The sequence below is a fragment of the Nomascus leucogenys genome, chromosome 22a (assembly GCF_006542625.1).
Source record: "Nomascus leucogenys isolate Asia chromosome 22a, Asia_NLE_v1, whole genome shotgun sequence".
Lineage (NCBI taxonomy): Eukaryota > Metazoa > Chordata > Mammalia > Primates > Hylobatidae > Nomascus > Nomascus leucogenys.
The window spans coordinates 50,692,149-50,697,995 of record NC_044402.1 but is presented as its reverse complement, the minus strand read 5'-3'; the positions used below and the strand labels follow the sequence as shown (position 1 = coordinate 50,697,995).

The following is a 5,847-nucleotide window of genomic DNA, read 5'->3' as shown; positions in this document are numbered from 1 at the left end:
CCTGCCTCAGCCTTCTAAACTGCTGAGATTACAGGTGTGAGCCACCACACCTGGCAAAGATGTCATTTTTAGGAGGCAGTATTGAAGACATGTGATATGGTTTGGCTGTGTCTCACCCAAATCTCATCTTGAATTGTAGTTCCCAGAATCCCCACGTGTCGTGGGAAGGACCTGGTGGGAAGTAATTGAACCATGGGGGAGGTTACCTCCATGCTGTTCTTGTGATAGTGAATTGTTATCAGATCTGATGGTTTTTTAAAAGGGGCTTCCCCCTGCCCCCCTTCACTATGCACTTCTCCTTGCTGACACCATGTAAAGAAGGAAGTGTTTGCTTCCCCTTCTGCTGGCATTGTAAGTTTTCTGGGGCCACTCCAGCCCTGCAGACCTGGGAGTCAATTAAACCTCTTTCCTTTATAAATTACCCAGTCTCAGGCTGTCTTATAGCAGCGTGAGAAAGGACTAATACAACATGTGATAGCTGATTGATCCCAGAAACAAAGTCTAGAGAAATTGGGTGAGGATGCCAGTCTTGTGTGTTTTTGGTCTTTGACAAGGTAAAATAAAATTTCTTAAGACGTTTTCCTACTTTTGCTGTAAAAGCTTGATTTGTGAAATAGTGTTTGGAGAGTTGTAGTATAAATATCAATGCACAGTGATTTAAAAAAACAGAAGAAATGGATAAACTAGATTTACAATCATTAAGTAAATCAAAATTGGTAGTTAAAAAAATTTAGCGTAACCAGGCCCAGATGATTTAACAGGCAAATTGAACAATTGAAAAATAGGCAGCAGGTGGATTTTTCTGGATTTACAGAGTGTATCCACCCCAGCATATCCACTTCTCTGAGCCTTCTCACCTCTATCTTTCGTGGGGAGTTGTCACTTTTTCCATACTTACAGGAGCTTACCTCGAATCTGATTTGAACTATCTTCTGGAATCCCTGTTAGCATGTTAAATCCTGTATCCTGTGAGGATCCTCCTGCGTTGATGTTAAACCTCTCTCATCTAACCTTAGGTTCTACTTGGAAGTGGAGACCCTTTAGTATCTAGCCCCACGGATATCTCAGGACTTCTGCCCATATATGTGGCTATATTCTGTGGCTCTTCCCCTATTAAGTCATAAGGTCCCTGGCTGAGATAGGCTGTGGTGAACCTCATCATCGGCCTGGCCACCAGGAAACAAGGTGTGAGCTGATCAGGGGGTTTGAGGACACTACAGTCTTGTGGGAGAGCAGTCTCTGCCTTCTCTCCAAGCAAGGGAACAGTGCTTTCCCTTCCTAGGGAGGGCTGGGCCTCTCTGCACACTCAGATTGTGCAGGGGCATCAGGGGATTCAGATGAAGAGAGAAATGGGCAGAGGGGAACAAGAAAGGGGCACACAGAGAGAAGCTGGGATGAGTCACGGGAGCACAGAAAGAGGGGCAGAGACACGGCTGGTTGCCAGCAAGGTCTCAGGACCAATAGGAAGACTGTTGTTGGAAGGAGGAAGATTTCCCCAGTATTTTGTGTGGGAGCTCCAGTTGGAAGCTGGAAGCTCTGCTCTTTTGCATCTTAGCGTGAAGACAGGGACCATGGATTCATCTCTCCCAGGCAGCTCTTCATTTTGTTGTTTTATTTTCTTTTTTGATTCTTATTCAGAAATTTTCTACATTTCCTAAAATCTTAATTTTTTTTTCCTTTTAATTACATTTATTTTAATGCTGAATTTACTCCCGTGCCATAAGTTTTTGTTTCTTCAGTTTCTTCTGGGATATCTTTTTCTTCTGGGCAACCTCCTCTTCTGGTTTAGGAACAATCTGTTCCTTTTCCGTAAGGATCATCTCAATGTGGCAGGGAGAGCTCATGTATGGGTTAATCCGACTATGAGCTCTGTAGGTCTGGCGGCGCATCTTAGGTGCTTTGTTCACTTGGATATGCTCAATGACCAGAGAATCTACGTCTAAACCCTTAAGTTCAGCATTACTCTCTGCGTTTTTAAGCATGTGCAGCAAAAATTCAGCACTCTTTTTGGGCCACCGACCTTGTGTCCAGCCCCACTGCTTGGCCTGCGCACACCTGCCAACTCCACCATTGTAACGTCGGAATGGTACGCACCGTTTCTGTAAAGTGACATCTTTCGGATACTTCGTGGCTTTTCGTATATGCATACCCTTGATGGCCTGAGAAGTTTCACGAGTGTTCTTAAAGTGAACACGAAGATTGGAACCTCTTGATTTGCATGATTTCGTGGGGTTCTCCGGGTCAAGTGAATAGCGAACCATTTTCACAGATTACCTCAGGCTGCTTAGGCAAAGAGGAAGCCTAAAATCTTAATTTTTATCTCATTGTTGGTGTCCAGTAAATTAAGAGAAATGTGACAAAATGACATGGAATCCAAATACGTCATCAAAGAGATATTTTATTTGTAAACAAGTTACTCTCTAAGGTCTTAAAATCTGCCCCAAGAGTTCTCTCTGCACGTGAACAGGCGGAATAATTGTGATAAAATGGAAGAGCCCAGCAGGTGGGTTCTGTGAGATCATTCAGCTGACTCCAGCAGACAATGTGCTCTCTCTCTCTGCCCCCACGCTAAGGGTACACTCCTTGTTCATCTCCAGGACAGTGTCAGCAAATGCTGCCTGGGGCATGCTGGTGATCACTGTGTCACTTTGGGTCAGGAAACACACATTCTGGAGAGGACAAAGCAAGTGAACAGGCCTTGTACGCTGAGTGGAAGGCCTTTAATCTCCAAAAAATCAAACCAGAAAAATTAAAAAATATCTTGAAACAAAAGACAAGGGATACACAAATATAAAAACTTGAGGGTTCCAGGGACCAGAGGGCTTCTGCACCTTAGCCTGTTTCCTGCTCTGCTAAATGAGTGATGTGTGATGTACCCTCTTTGGTCCCATCGCTTCCTATTGTGATTCCTCCACCCTGGGTACTTGCTCTCATCCTGTTCTGCTGGCTGCTGCCTCACTCAACAAAACCTGTTGACTTCGACTAAGGTCAAGATTCATGGGTCGACCTTAGTACCACCTGCCATTGGCCCCAGGACCATGCCCTGTGCCACCACCCAGGCCCCAGAGCTCAGGGCACAGCAGATTCACCCTGAGGACATCTGAACAGGTCTTTTTTCACAAGAGGGCAGAAGAAGGGATAGCGACACTGAGCTCCAATGCCGTGAAGAGGAGCATCACAGGCAGGATCCTCTGAAATGCAGGATGCACAAGGTCTGTGCTGGACTGGCCAATCCTTCTGCCTTCCTGAGATGACCAGATGGGTTTAGGCAGTGTCATCTGCTGGCTCCTCTTCCCTTGTACCTGACTCAACCTGCTCACGATCTGGGAGACAATGTCATATCCTAGTATCCTGCGCCACCCCAGGGACAGCAGTGCAGGTGGCAGGTGACACCCAAGGTTGAGCTGAGCCTCCTGACTCTTCACTCATCCAGCCTCCAGGGAGAGTCTCTGCCTGTCTGGGTTTCAATTTCATCTTCTGTAAGACGAGGACTTCCCACTCACCCCTTAGGGCGGTTTGCAGGTCCACAGAGGTGGTGAGGCAGAAGGCCTTCCTTTGTAAACTGAGTGCCAGCACCTGCTACCCACCTATGCTTCCTGGGGTGGGCCTGCTTGGCTTGACTGGGAGGCAGCAAGGGGCAGCTTGACCAATCAAAGTGATGTGCTGGCACAGCTGCTAAGGCTCACGCCAGTACCCAGGAGGTATCCACCTGAGGAGGAGAACAATTCTGCTTCCCTGGGTCACCTTCCATGGAACAATGACTTCCAAGTAGAACAGGTAAGGCCGCAGGTGTGCAGAACCTAGAATTTATTTGTACAGACTGTGACTGTAGCGGGTTAGTGTCCCCCCTCAAATTCATGTCTACATGGAACCTGAGAATGTGACCTTATCTGGAAATATGGTCTGTGTAGGTGTGATTAGTTAAGGATCTTAAGGTGAGATCATCCTGGATTTAGGGTGGACCCTAAATGCAATAACTGGTGTTCTTATAAGAAGAGAACAGGAAACAGAGACAAACAGAGGGGAAGGCCCCATGAGGATGGAGACAGAGGTTAGAGTGATGTGTCCAGAAGCCAAAGAATGCCTGGAGTTCCCCAAAGCTGGAAGAGACAAGAAAGGGTCTTTTCCTAGAGCCTTCAGAGAAAGAGCGGCCCTGCTGACTCCTCATTCTTGGACTTTGCTTTCAGAACTGTGAAGGAATTCACTTCTGTTGTTTTCAGTAACCAGTTTGTGGTCCTCTGTTATTGTGGCTATGGGAAATGAACACAAGGACCCCTCAGGCAGGGGTTGCCGCCTCTCAGCTCTCGCTGAGAAGCTCCTGAGCCAGAGAGTCCAGGCTGGTTTCTGAGGAGCTCATCCTAATCCACTACACAAACCCTGTCCAGCCCCTCAGCAGATGCCTCCCCTTCCCTCAACCCTCCACTCCTGTTATGGCTGCTCCATCTACGGGAGGATGGCCTGAAGCCAGTGATGAGGGGATGGGACAGCGGCCAGGCTGTGCACACATCCCCCCTGCCTGCTGCCTCTCCACCCCTAGAATATCCCCCTCTATGGCTGCAGGAATGCAAACCTTCCTCTGCCTTCTTTTCTTAATGTTCTACATACATGTTCTCTTGACTTTACTGACTAAACATATTTTAGATGCTGAGACTGGCTCTGATGCAACAGAGAATGCGAAACGACATTCCATCATTTTCATAAAGTTCTGATTGCGAACAACAATTAAAAAGCCCATTCCGTATTTGTTTCCTGATATTTTGGGGTCATTTTTGGCCATCCCATCCATTTTTGTGCATGTGGTGGAATTAGGATTTAACCTCTTACAGCCTCCCTTGACCTGTGGCTCTTGCCTGGCTGAACCTGGGGAATGCCAGCCTGTGGCCACCCTGTTTATGAGGTTCCTATGTCTCCCTGAGCTCTTGGCCTTTCCTGAGCAATTCACTACCCTGACCCTAGAGTTCTTGATTGGACACACCCATCCCTTGAGACTATGACAGTTAAATCAGTTTGTTTATTAAGGTGCTCAAATTGAAACCAAGTTGTTGGTTATGTCTTTTTGCAACTACAGTCTTGCTTGATATTGTACTTGAACAACTCTTTTGGCACAGTCCAGCCAAATGCCTACTATTCTCCCATGTGTGGGTTCCTGTGTTCTCCCTCTTTCCCCATGGTCCACACCGGAAAGAAGCAGTGAACAAGAAGCAGAAAATCTCAAAGACTTCACCAGTCTGGAACATTCTACCTAAAAATACTCACCAGTAAGCTGGAGCTGGCCACAAAGCAGCTGGTGGTCTCATTCTTCAAAAAGCAGTGGCTGTCTTGGCGCACTGATGGGGAGGCACCACCAGTTGGCACTGTCTGGCAGCCGGGAACACCCTGGCCAGGTGATAGGGAAGGGAGATGAGGCCCACTGTGGTGGCCACAGGACTTACGAGGCTGCTGATCAGGTGGTTCCAGTCCTGCGGGGCACCTGGTCAGGGTCTGCTCCTGAGCAGTTCATGCTCCTGGGGCACCACGATCCCACCAGGCCGGCAGCAGGTTCTCACATCCAGGACCCTCGGTGGGATGGGACTTCCTCTTCTGTCATACGATTTGATTAATTTTGTTCACTTTCAACCCCTCTCAGAGCTCCCCAAGCCTACAGGCAAATGCTTGCTGAATGCATGATACATGAATGCATGATACATGAATGCATGAATGAAGCAGAGACTTACGGTGGGACAGACAGGGGATATGGTTCTAGTAGTTTCTCCTCCTACGGCTTCAGGAGCTGTAAACATCCACCCCTCGATGCCACCGTGGTGTCGGAGCCCCACAGTCTGCCTGTCTGTATGCTCCCCTAGAAGT

At 47.7% G+C, this 5,847-nt stretch overlaps 1 pseudogene across 1 annotated transcript; it reads right to left on the bottom strand.

Annotated features, from left to right (window-relative positions):
• Positions 1–1,666: 1,666 nt before the first annotated feature.
• LOC100583194 lies at positions 1,667–2,298 on the bottom strand (annotated as a pseudogene). The gene has a single exon (XR_001114909.2). The product of XR_001114909.2 is annotated as a 60S ribosomal protein L17 pseudogene (transcript).
• Positions 2,299–5,847: the final 3,549 nt, after the last annotated feature.